The 10,975-nt window shown below is 39.6% G+C and overlaps 1 non-coding gene across 1 annotated transcript; it reads right to left on the bottom strand.

Moving 5' to 3' along the window:
- Positions 1–1,468: 1,468 nt before the first annotated feature.
- Positions 1,469–1,572, bottom strand: LOC145721330 (U6 spliceosomal RNA). Its single transcript, XR_014145014.1, has one exon. It is a non-coding gene; the product is annotated as a U6 spliceosomal RNA (small nuclear RNA).
- Positions 1,573–10,975: the final 9,403 nt, after the last annotated feature.

Raw genomic sequence — 10,975 nt, 5'->3', positions numbered from 1 at the left:
ACTTATTATAAATGACATCATACAGTAGTACTCTTTTGTGTCTCTTTTGCTCAATATTATGTTTGTGAGATTTATGTGTGTAGAAATATCTTTTTCATTCTTATTTCATTGTATGAATAAACCACATTTATCCATTCTTCTGGGTTGTTGTTTTTTTTTTTTTAAGATTTTATTTATTTATCCGAGAGAGAGATCACGAGCGGGGGGGAAGGGTAGAGGGAGAAGCAGACTCCCTGCTGAGCAGGGAACCCAATGCGGGACTCAATCCCAGGACCCTGAGATCACAACCTGAGCTGAAGGCAGACACTTAACCAACTGAGCCATGCAGGCGCCCTCCATACTTCTGTTGATGGACATTTAGATCGTTGCCTCTTTGCAAGTAGCACAAATCGTGCTAGGATGAACATTTTTTTTAAACCTTTATTATTATTTTTCTTTTAGTAATCTCTATACCCAATGTGGGGCTTGAATTCACAACCCCGAAATCAAGAGTCATGTGCTCTACCAACTGAGCCAGTTGGGTGTCCCAGGATGAACATTCTTGTAAATGTCTTCTGATGATCATGTGTATGTATTTCTGTTGGGTATGTTTAGCTTATGTTTAGCCTTGGCAGACATTGCCCAAAAGGTTTCCAAATGGCTGTAGCAATTTACATTCCCACCAGAAGTATGTGAATGTTTTAGTTGTCCCACAGCTCATCAGTGGTTGGTAGTATTCTACCTCTTCATTTTAGCCATTCTGATGGATGTGAGAAGACCCATTCTTTTCAACCACACGTGAAATATTTACAAAAGTTGACCAACTGTTAGGTTTCACATATTTCACAGGATTGGTACCATACAGACCAGTCTCTCTGACCACACTACAATTAAGTTAGAAATCATGACAAAATATAGAAAGATAAACTGGAAAAAATGCATACACTTGGAAGTAATCAGAACTGAACGCTGACACAAACTGACATCAGTATATAGAAACAATGTTTAATCTTTGCTATGTATGTTGGAAAAGAAGAAAATCTCAAAATAAATGAACCAAGCACTCAATTTCAGAATTTAAAAAGTTTGGAAAGGAAAGAATAAGAGTAGAAATTTCTGAAAAGCTAGGAAAACATAAAATAGAAAGTATTATCGGGGCGCTTGGGTGGCTCAGTCAGTTAAGCTTTTGACTTGGGCTCAGGTCATGATCTCAGGGTCCTGAGATCAAGCCCCGCATTGGGCTCCATCCATGCTGGGCAAGGAGCCTGCTTAAGACTCTCTCCTTTTCCTCTGCCCCTCCCCACCCCTCTATCCCTCCTAAAAAAAAAAAAAAAAGTATTATTAAAGCTAATATCAACATTTACGCCAATACATTTGAAAACTTAGATAAAGTAGTAGATACCTTCCTGGAAAAAACACAATTACTGAAACCATCTCAGGAAGAAATAAAGAACTCGAATAATCCTGTTACCTGAAAAGAATTTTTTTTTTAAATATGGAATGCTTCAGGAATTTGTGTGTCATCCTTGTGCAGGGGCCCTGCTCATCTTCTCTGTATCATTCCAATTTTAGTACATGTTCCGCCAAAGCTACTTGAAAAGAATTTGAATGGTGGTGTCTCAAAAAGTTAAACAGAGAATTACCATAGGACCCAGCAATTCCCCTCTTAGGTGTGCATACAAAAGAAGTGAAAATAGGTACTCAAAACAAATGGTTGTACATGAATATTCACAGCAGCACTACTCACAACTGCCAGAAGGTGGAAACAACCCAAATGACTATCAATGGATGAATGGATGAACGAAATATGGCAGACCCATACAACAGGATCTCATTCAAGCTTAAAAATGAAATTCTGACACATGCTGCAATGTTGATGAACCTTGAAACATTCTGCTAAGTGAAAGAAGCCAGACTCAAAAGGTCACACACAGCATAATCCCATTTATGTCAAATATCCAGAATAGGTAAATCCATAGAGACAGAATGTGGAGGAGAGACTACCAGGGCCTCGGGGAGGGGAAGTAGTGACTGCTAATGGGGACAGTCTCCTTAGGGAACGCTGAAATGTTTTGGAATTGGATAGAGGTGATGGTTGCACAACACTGTGAATTTCTAAATGCCACTGAACTGTATGCTTTAAAGTGGATAATTTTATGTTCTATGAATTTTAGCTCAATTAAAACAAAAATCTCACCACAAAGAAAACACCAGACCCAGATAGATTCAGAGGCAAATTGCATTAAATATTCAAATAAATAAACATGCATATATTTATGAATGATTAAAATTATGTACATATATAATTTCAATCATTCACAAATGTTTCTGTAGAAAAGAAGAAGGACTCTTCCCACTCAAGGTATGACTTTAGCATAACCTTGACACAAAAAATCATACAAGAAAGGAAAATACCAGTTCAACCTCCACACGAGATGCAAAAAATCCTAGATTAAATACTTGCCTAACAGAATTTAGTAACATATAAAAAAGATAAAACATTATAAACCAAGTTGGTTTATCTCAGGCATGTAAGAGTAGTTCACTAGAAAATGTACTAACATAATTCATGACATTAACGGATTAAAGAAGAAAAACCATATGATCTTAACTGAGAAACTTAGGACAGTCATTTAATAAATTTCAACATCTACTTATGACAACAACTTAGCAATCAAAGAATGGAAGTGCATTTCCCTAACCTAATAAATAATATTATGATAGTCGTGAGATGGGGAAACTAAAGGGACCCCTGAAAATGCTTTTTTTGCTCCTTTTCCTGCTTCTGTTCTTGCTGGGATCTGCCCCCACCTTACACAGGCCTTATAAAACAGTTAATGTATGTCCTCTTTTTGGAGGTCAAGGACTTAACAATTCTTTTCAGGCTTCCAGCACAATAGATAATATCCAAGGAGTGACTGGGAGGGGTTGTCATGAGCGTTTTCTAGACCCCTGGCTCACCAAGACCCCTGGCTCCAGGGCATAAGTGACTTATGGAGAACACCTAAACACTCACCTTTATTTTAACCAGTTCCTGGGTGGTGGAGAAAACACATCACCAGATTACAATCCTCAATAAAAACCCCAAAGCCCGAGCAAAGATAAGATTCACTCTCCTTTCCTTCCCAAGTCTCCCGGATGCTGTGTCCTTATCTGCACACTCTGTCTTCAATAAACTCTGCTCTCACTTTGTCTCGGCTCACATTTGATTTCCACCCTGTGCAAGGCCAGGGACTCTCTTGGCTGGTCTTTGTGGGACTCCCTCTGGGTCCTCAGACCCAGCCAGCCTACATGGGTTGGAATAATGCCCCCTGCAACCCGCCCCCTCTAAAGATGTCCCATTCTTATCTCCAAAACCTATACATTACCATTCATGGCAAAAAGGACTCTGAAGACATGATTAGGGTTCAGGACCTTGAAATGGGAGATTATCTTGGATTATCCAGGTAGTCCAGTCTGATCACATGAATCCTTTAATGTGGAGTACCTTTTCTGGCTGCAGTAGGTCAGAGGGAGATGTGGCTATGGAAGGATCATTGATGCAACATCACTGACTTTGAAGTTGGAGGGCGGAGTCACAACCAAGGAATGTGGGTGCCTCTAGAAGCTGGAGAAGTCAAGGAAGTGAATACTTCTCTAGTGTCTCCAGAATGTGAATACTTCTCTAGGTGTCTCCACACCTTGATTTTTGCCCAGTGAGACCCTGTCAGATGTCTACCCTCCAGAACTGTAAAATAATATATTTGTGTTGTTAAACCACTAAAATCATAGTATTTTGTAACAATAACAATAAAGATGGAATACGAGTATATACCAAAAATGACAACTCTACAACAAATGTTATATTTAATTCCCTTTAAAATCCAATGCGACCTACGTTGCCCATTTTGATCACTTGAATTTAGCATTGCACTGAAGATCCTAACCAGGATAGAATGGCAAGAAAAATAAATAAAACATTTAAGGATTGGAAAGAGAGAAATAAATTGTCATTCTTTGCTGATGATATGAATAGATATATGAAAATTTTAAAAATAATTTATGGCTACATTATATTAGAATAAGAGAATTTGTAAAGGTTGGATACACGATCAATATATAAAAGTACATATCTGCATTTCTATATACCAGCAACAATCAGAAAACAATTTTTAAAAGGTCTTTATAATATCAGAAATAAAAAAAGAACTGAAAGGTGGGAAGGAAGGAAGAGCTAATAATAAATCTAACAAAAGATGTGCAAGCCTTTGCTGGAGAAATTAACAAGATTTTATTGAAAAGACATTAGATGTTAAAGGAGACCTAAATGAATGGAAAGCAGATTATATTCTTGGATAAGACTCAGTAACAGAAAGATGTCAACTTTCCACAAGTTGCTCTACAAATTCAATGCAATCCCAATTAAGAATTCCACGAGTTATTTTTTGTGAGATTTGGCAAGCCGATTCTCACATTTCTGTGGAAGAGCTGAGGCTGCCAATAGCCAGGGTACGCCTGAAGAAAATGAGAGACTTGCTTCCACCAGGTAAAGAAATTTGGCTGTGGGGTATTTATGCCGGCAACGAACGACAGATTTTTGAAACAGGATAGAGCCCAGAAACAAAGCACTTATGGAAGTTTGCTTTCAGACAGAACTGGAACTGCAGATTAGTGGGGAATAAATGGATTCACCAATTGGTGCTGGGACAACTAATTAACCATGTGGGAAAATAATGAAATCAGATCCCTACCTCAACATACATAAAATTAATTCCAGGTAGATTGAAGACTTACATGTGAAATACAAATCTGTAAATAATTTAGAAAACAATAAAAGTGGAAGTCTTCATGATCTTTTTTTTATTAACATATAATGTAATGTATTATTTGTTTCAGGGGTACAGCTCTGTGATTCATCATCTTACACAATACACAGCACTTACCCCAACACATACCCTCCCCAATGTCCATCACCCAGCCACCCCATCCCTCCCACCCATTCATGATCTTGAAATAGAAAAGAATTTAGCACAAACTATAAAGACAAAAATTGATAGATTCTACTATATTAAAATTAAGAATTTCCGTTTTATCACGGATACCATGAAGAATAAAAAGGGCAAGCCACAACCCAGAAGAATATACTTGCAACATATATAAATAATAGGTTTTTTTGTTTTTTCTTTATTTTTATTTAAACAAAAGCAAAAACACTTCATCCATTTCTCCGCCATTTCTTCTCATAGGGAGAATTCCTACAAATCAGAAAGAAAAAACCAAAAACCCAACAGAAAAATAAGCAAAAGACAGTCATTACAGAGAAGGAAAAAAACACATGGAAAGATGCTTCATGAATAATCAGGAAAATGCAAATTAAAGTCTCAAGGAGATACTATTTCACACCCACCATATTGGCACTAATTTGAAAGCCTGACTATAGCTAGTGCTGTCAGGAAGTGAGACAGGAATCATTCGCCGTGCTCGAAGTATAAAGCACCATAACCATGTGGGAGATGGGTTAGCATTTCTTAGTGTGGGGATTCTTAACCTGGGGTAGACAAATGGAACTTGGGGCTCTGTAAATTTCAATGAGGAAAAAAAAAGAAAAACTATGTATTTTTGCTAACTTCTAACTGAAACTTGGTATTTTCTTCTATTAGCAATCAAACCAAAGTAGTATTAGTCATGCCTATGACTTCCACCAAAAGAATATAGATTATCACATTATCACATTAAACTTGCTGCTGATATCTCAAAATATCATTTATGTTCATCACAACTTCAAAATTAGGGTATGTATGGGGCACCTGGGTGGCTCGGTCGGTTAAGTGTCTGACTCTTAATCTCAGCTCAGGTCTTGATCTCAGAGTTGTGACTTCAAGCCCTGCACTGCACTCCCTGCTGGGTGTGGAGCCTACTTAGAAAAAAAAAAAATTAGGGGCGCCTGGGTGGCTCAGTTGTTAAGCGTCTGCCTTCGGCTCAGGTCATGATCCCAGGGTCCTGAGATCGAGCCCCGCATCGGGCTCCCTGCTCCGCGGGAAGCCAGTTCCTCCCTCTCCCTCTCCCCCTGCTTGTGATCCTGCTCTCACTGTGTCTCTCTCTGTCAAATAAATAAATAAAATCTTTAAAAAAGAAAAAAAAAAATTAGGGTGGGTATGAGACTGATGACTAAATATTACCATTTAATGGTAGGAGGACATATATTTTATCATGAATTTGCTTTCTTAATATTTTGAAAACTATATTCCAATATAATTGGTTTTCTTTGTAATCCTATGTATTCTATTTTACATATTTTTAAATGTTATTCTAAGAAAGTGTCCAATGGTTTCACTAGTGTGCAAAAGGGGTCCATGAAACATAAGCAGTTAAGAACCCCTGTTAGGGGGCGCCTGGGTGGCTCAGTCGTTAAGCGTCTGCCTTCGGCTCAGGTCATGATCCCAGGGTCCTGGGATCGAGCTCCGCATCGGGCTCCCTGCTCGGCGGGAAGCCTGCTTCTCCCTCTCCCACTCCCCCTGCTTGTGTTCCCTCTCTCGCTGTGTCTCTCTCTGTCAAATAAATAAAATCTTTAAAAAAAAAAAAAAAAAAGAACCCGTCAGTCCTACAATAAAGCATGAGCAGTCCACAGCAAAGTGTCTGTCCTGGAAAAGCTCCTGCACGTGGGTATCAGGAGACATGTGCACAGCATTGGAAGTGACCCAAATGTTCATCAGTGTACAATGGACAAATTGTGGGATATTCATGCAGTGAATCATGAAAGTGGTTACCTTTGGGTCTTAGGTTGCGGGTTATGACTGGGAAGAATCATGCAGTAAAACACTGGTAAAGTTCCTTTTCTTAATTTGGGTGGTGAGTAAACAACCATTCATTTAAAACTGTACATCTGCATTTTCCTTTTTTATTATTTTTAATTTTTAATTTTAATTTTAATTTTTTTTAGAGAGAGAGAGAGCATGTGCATGCGGTGGTGGGATTGGTGGGGGGAGAGGTAGAGAGAGAGAGAGAATCCCAAGCAGGCTCCATGCCCAAAGCAGAGCCCAATGCAGGGCTTGATCCCAAGACCCTGAGATCATGACCTGAGCCGAAATCAAGCCCAACTGACTGAGCCACCCAGGTGTCCCATGACATCTGCATTTTCATCCACTCTTTGTATGTAAGCTATTTCACAAAGAATATTTTTAAATAAAAAGATGGATATGGAAGCAATGCACATGCCCATCAACAGATGAATGGATAAAGAAGAGGTGGCATGTATACACAATGGAATATTACTCAGCCTTAAAAAAGAATGAAATCTTGCCATTTGCAACAACATGGATGGATCTAGAGGGTATGATGCTAAGTGAAGTAAGTCAATCAGAGAAAGACAAATACCATATGGTTTCACTGATATGAAGAATTTAAGAAACAAAACAAACAGAGGCACCTGGCTGGCTTAGTCAATAGACCATGTGACTCTTGATCTTGGAGCTGTGAGTTCAAGCCCCGTGTTGGGCATGGAGCCTACTTAATTAAAAAAAAAGAAAAGAAAAAAGAAAACAAACCAACAAAGAAAAAAAGAGATAAACCAAAAAACACACTCAACTATGGAGAACAAACTGATGGTCACCAGAGGGGAGGTAGGTGGGGGGAGGGGGGAAATACATAAAGGGGATTAAAGATTACACTTGTCATGATGAGCACTGAGTAATGTATAGAGTTGTTGACTTACTATATTTGCACCGGAAGTAATGTAACACTGTATGTTAATATATTGGAATTAAAATTTAGAAAAAAAGGGTGGATAATAACAAGCATTGTTGAGGACGGGGGAAGCAGGCAAATTGGAGAACAACTTGGCCATATCTATCAAAATTAGTGTGCCTGCTTTTTGATCTTAAAAACTCTAATTTTTAGAGTTCACACTTGCACAAAGATGTACACACAAATTTGTCCCCTAAAATGTTTTCTTAAATATTGAATAACTGTAGGGCGCCTGGGTGGCTCAGATGGTTAAGCGTCTGCCTTCGGCTCAGGTCGTGATCTCAGGGTCCTGGGATCGGGTCCCGCATCGGGCTCCCTGCTCCTTGGGAGCCTGCTTCTCCCTCTGCCTTTCTCTCTCGCTCTGTCTCTCATGAATAAAAAAAAAAAAATCTTTAAAAAAAAAAAATATTGAATAACTGTAAAAAAAACCTTAAAAATCCTTTAATATCACCAACAAAAAAACTAAAGAACCTGATTCAAAAATGGGCAAGAGCCTAAACAGACATTTCTCCAACGCAGACATACAGATGTCTAAGAAGCACATGAAAAGGCGCTCAGCATCACTAATCATTAGGGAAGTGTAAATCAAAACCACAGCGAGCTATCACCTCACACACATTAGGATGGCTACTATCATTTTTTCTAAAAGAAGAAAAGCATACATGTTGGGGAGGATGCAGAGACACTGGAACCCTTGTGCATTGCTGGTGGAAATGTAAAAATGGTGCAGCCGCTGTGGAAAACAACTTAGTGGCTTCTCAAAAAATTAGAAATGGAATTACCATTTCTAGAAGATCAGAAGTCCACTTCTGGGTGTGTACCCAAAAGAATTGAAAGCAACCTCTCCAAGAGATATATGTACACCCGTGTTCCCAGCAGCATTATTCACAGTAGCTAAAATGTGGAAGCAGCCTGTCCATCAATAGATGCATGGATGAACAAAACATAGTCCATCCACACAGTGGAATCTTACTCAACCTTAAAAAAGAAGGAAATTCTGACACGTGCTACAACATGGATGAACCTTGAGGACATTGAGCTAAATGACATAAGGCAGTCGCAAAAAGACAAATACTATATGATTTATAGTCATAATTCATAGATTTATTCATAGATTCAGAATATAGTCAAATTCATAGAAACAGAAAATAGAACGATGGTTTCCAGGGGCTAGCAGAGGGAGGGAATGGGGAGTTCATGTTTAATGGGGACAGAGTTTCAGTGTGGCAAGATGAGAAAAGTTCTGGAGATGGAATTTTGCACAATATGAATGTGCTTAATGCTACTCAACTGTATAGTTTTAAATGGCTAAGATGAGGGGCGCCTGGCTGGCTCAGTCAGTAGAACATGCAACTCTTAATCTTGGGGTTGTAGGTTTAAGCCCCATGTTGGGTGTAGAAATTACTTAAAAAAATAAAATCCCTTTTTAAATAGAAAGGGAAAAGGAAAAACAAGGTGTAGAACTTCCTTTGGTGTTTAAAAAATTATTTAAAAAATGGCTAAGATGACAAATTTTATGTGATGTGTATTTTACCACATTTTTAAAAATTGGAGGAAAAAGTCCATCAGTAGAGGATTGGTTACAATACATCTGTGCTGTTCAACTGTCACATAGACAACCCACCTGGTATGGGCAGATCTCTAAGACATTTTAAGTTTTTTTTAAAAAAATCGAATCTGCGGGCGCCTGGGTGGCTCAGTCGGTTAAGCGACTGCCTTCGGCTCAGGTCATGATCCCGGAGTCCTGGGATCGAGTCCCACATCGGGCTCCCTGCTCTGCAGGGAGTCTGCTTCTCCCTCTGACCCTCCTCCCTCTCATTCTCTCTGTCTCAAATAAATAAATAAAATCTTTAAAAAAAAAAAATCGAATCTGCAAAACAATGCACACAATAGGATCCTATTTTATTTATCCCAGAATAATTTTTAAAACTCTAATGTGCATATCTATGTGTATGTGCAACCTATTAGAATGTGTGTGGGTGTGGATGTGTATTATTAGACATTGGGAAGTTCACAGAAACTAGACTGGAAGAGAGACCCCAAAGTGGGACTTTGGGGCAAGACTGGGGCGAGCGAGGGCAGGAAGGCACACTTCTGAGTCCTGCTTTGTGTATTCATGTTATCATCTGAGTCTTTTCCAACGAGCAGGTATTGACGTATCCATTGCATAATTAAATTTTTTAAAGAGTGTTTTAAGACTCAGGTGGCACTGAGCTAGATGCCTCATGGAATAATGACATAGTATTATCCACAATCCAGAGATAATTTGCTCTGCCCTAAGTATGCTGAGTGGCTGTCATTCTCGGATAAGGGACGGAGATGCATAACCAAGTATTAGAAAAGAAGGTGATCTCATTCTTGCTCGTGAACGTGCACGTTTTATTCCTGCATTGATTCACCGTGTAAAACGAATGCGAAGGGACGGTCTCAGGCTCTAGGGTGCGGCTATCAGCTTATGTACCGTCTTCTACCTGCCTCTCACCTGGTTAAGTCATCTTCACAGGGCTGGCACCTTACAACCCCCCATCCCCAGGGCCGGTCATTCAGCAACGGGAATGGAGAGAATTGGGCTTTTTGTGAAACCGACCACACACCACACCATGTTGGGGCCCCGAGGCTCGGGGCAGGCAGGGCCCAAGGCCTCCATCCAATGGCCGGGCTGGAAGGACAGATCCTCCGAACACAGGAATTCAGGACTGACACTGGCTACATTCCATCTGGTTGTAAAAACAAAGCACCACTTTCTCTTCAGTAAACTTGGTGAAATTATTCTCCCTTTGAAAGAAGAAACCTCAGCCAAGCATACTTTTTATGGCTTTTTTTTTTTTTTTTTTAAAATACTGAAACAGAGATGTGGATCCATCGAGGCCCAGCACCCTGATCCTGGTTGCTCTCTTGCAAGGTAGCTCCCCAGATTCTATCGTCCCCAACCCAAGGGTTGCATCTGTGGATGGCTACTGCATTACCTAGTTTTGTTCTTGTCTTTGTTTTTTAAGACAACAAACTTTTCATTCGAATGTTTCTTTTTTAAAGACTTTTGTCTTTTTATTATTATTTTTTAAAGATTTTATTTATTTATTTTGACAGAGAAACAGAGAGACAGCGAGAGAGGGAACACAAGCAGGGGGAGAGGGAGAGGGAAAAGCAGGCTTCCTGCTGGGCGGGGAGCCCGATGCGGGGCTCGATCCCAGGACCCTGGGATCATGACCTGAGCTGAAGGCAGACGCTTAACGACTGAGCCACCCAGGCACCCCTGTGTTTTTTTTTTTTTTTT

Source organism: Leptonychotes weddellii, chromosome 4 (genome assembly GCF_054177405.1).
Source record: "Leptonychotes weddellii isolate Sample4059 chromosome 4, ASM5417740v2, whole genome shotgun sequence".
NCBI classification, from domain to species: domain Eukaryota; kingdom Metazoa; phylum Chordata; class Mammalia; order Carnivora; family Phocidae; genus Leptonychotes; species Leptonychotes weddellii.
Note: the sequence above shows the minus strand (reverse complement) of the source record. Positions and strands in the feature narration are given on the sequence as shown.